A 2,500-nucleotide genomic window follows, 5' to 3' on the forward strand; every position below is an offset into this window, starting at 1 on the left:
ATTACCCTTAGACTGCTCAACTGGAGAGGGGAGAAAAAAAGGCCCTGGCCGAGGTGGTGAGTCGGCCTCCACTCTCCCTCACGGTTGAAAAAGATGTGCTCCTGGCGCACTGGCCCTGCTGAAAATCTCTCTCCATTTGGCCGAGGCAGAGAGTCGGCCTCCTCTCTCCCTTACGGTCGAAAAAGATGTGCTGCTGTCGAACTGGCCATTACATCCTCACCTGATCTAGTCCCCCATTAGATCCCCCCCCCCCCCCGCAGTTACCCCGTACCACATATCTAGCACGGACCTTGACCTCCAGCAGGCCCCGGGGACCCACATTACCCCCCCCCCCCCCTTCCCCCTGCAGTTACCCTGTACCACATGTCTAGCATGGACCTTGACTTCCAGCAGGCCCCGGGGACCCACATTACCCCCCCCCCCCCCCTGCAGTTACCCTGTGCCACATATCTAGCATGGACCTGGACCTCCAGCAGGCCCTGGGGACCCACATACTCCCCTGCTCTACTCCCCCACTAGCTTTCCTTTCTTGCAGTTATGCTCCAGTGCATATCCAGCATGGACCTTGGCCTCCAGCAGGCCCCGTGAACCCACATTACCCCCCCCCCCCCCTCCTGCAGTTACCCTGTACCACGTATCTAGCATGGACCTGGACCTCCAGCAGGCCCCGGGGACCCACATTACCCCCCCCCCCCCTGCAGTTACCCTGTACCACATATCTAGCATGGACCTTGACTTCCAGCAGGCCCCGTGGACCCACAATACCCCCCCCCCCCCCTGCAGTTACCCTGTGCCACATATCTAGCATGGACCTGGACCTCCAGCAGGCCCCGTGGACCCACATTACCCCCCCCCTGCAGTTACCCTGTGCCACATATCTAGCATGGACCTGGACCTCCAGCAGGCCCTGGGGACCCACATACTCCCCTGCTCTACTCCCCCACTAGCTTTCCTTTCTTGCAGTTACGCTCCAGCGCATATCCAGCATGGACCTTGACCTCCAGCAGGCCCCGTGAACCCACATTACCCCCCCCCCCCTCCTGCAGTTACCCTGTACCACGTATCTAGCATGGACCTGGACCTCCAGCAGGCCCCGGGGACCCACACTTAAGCCCCCTCCCACTAACAAAGCAGAACACCACTGGCAAAATCCTCGTGCCCCTGGTACTCCAGAAAGCACATTGAAATGTGCCCCTGGTACACTGCGCAGAAGAACTGCCACACACACACACACACGCACGCACGCACGCACGCACGCACGCACGCACGCACGCACTGCTTGTGCCTATGGTACGACAACTTTTCTCGTGCCTATGGTACGACAACTTTTCTCGTGCCTATGGTACAACAACTTTTCGCCGTGCCCCTGGTACACCGCTCAGTAGCACTTTGCCACACAAACTCTCCTCGTGCCTATGGTACGACAACTTTTCTCGTGCCTATGGTACGACAACTTTTCTCGTGCCTATGGTACAACAACTTTCCTCCGTGCCCCTGGTACGACAGCTTTTCTCGTGCCTATGGTACAACAACTTTTCTCGTGCCTATGGTACAACAACTTTTCGCCGTGCCCCTGGTACACCGCTCAGTAGCACTTTGCCACACAAACTCTCCTCGTACCTATGGTACGACAACTTTTCTCGTGCCTATGGTACAACAACTTTCCTCCGTGCCCCTGGTACGACAGCTTTTCTCGTGCCTATGGTACAACAACTTTTCTCGTGCCTATGGTACAACAACTTTTCGCCGTGCCCCTGGTACACCGCTCAGTAGCACTTTGCCACACAAACTCTCCTCGTGCCTATGGTACGACAACTTTTCTCATGCCTATGGTACAACAACTTTCCTCCGTGCCCCTGGTACGACAGCTTTTCTCGTGCCTATGGTACAACAACTTTTCTCGTGCCTATGGTACAACAACTTTTCGCCGTGCCCCTGGTACACCGCTCAGTAGCACTTTGCCACACAAACTCTCCTCGTGCCTATGGTACGACAACTTTTCTCGTGCCTATGGTACAACAACTTTCCTCCGTGCCCCTGGTACGACAGCTTTTCTCGTGCCTATGGTACAACAACTTTTCTCGTGCCTATGGTACAACAACTTTTCGCCGTGCCCCTGGTACACCGCTCAGTAGCACTTTGCCACACACACACTCCTCGTACCTATGGTATGACAACTTTTCTCGTGCCTATGGTACGACAACTTTTCTCGTGCCTATGGTACAACAACTTTTCGCCGTGCCCCTGGTACACCGCTCAGTAGCACTTTGCCACACAAACTCTCCTCGTGCCTATGGTACGACAACTTTCCCCCGTGCCCCTGGTACACTGCGCAGAAACTCTTTGCCACACACACACACACCACTCGTGCCTATGGTACGACAACAGGCCCCGGGGACCTACATCGCACCTTGCTCTTGCCTCCCTTACAGCTGAAAAAGGTCCATGCCTGTGCCCTGGCCCTGCTGAAATTCCCTCTCCATTTAGCCGAGGCAGTGAG

This window comes from Copadichromis virginalis, linkage group LG13 (assembly GCF_057382275.1).
Source record: "Copadichromis virginalis isolate Kocher_CV1m ecotype Utaka linkage group LG13, C_Virginalis_male_GT1.1, whole genome shotgun sequence".
NCBI classification, from domain to species: domain Eukaryota; kingdom Metazoa; phylum Chordata; class Actinopteri; order Cichliformes; family Cichlidae; genus Copadichromis; species Copadichromis virginalis.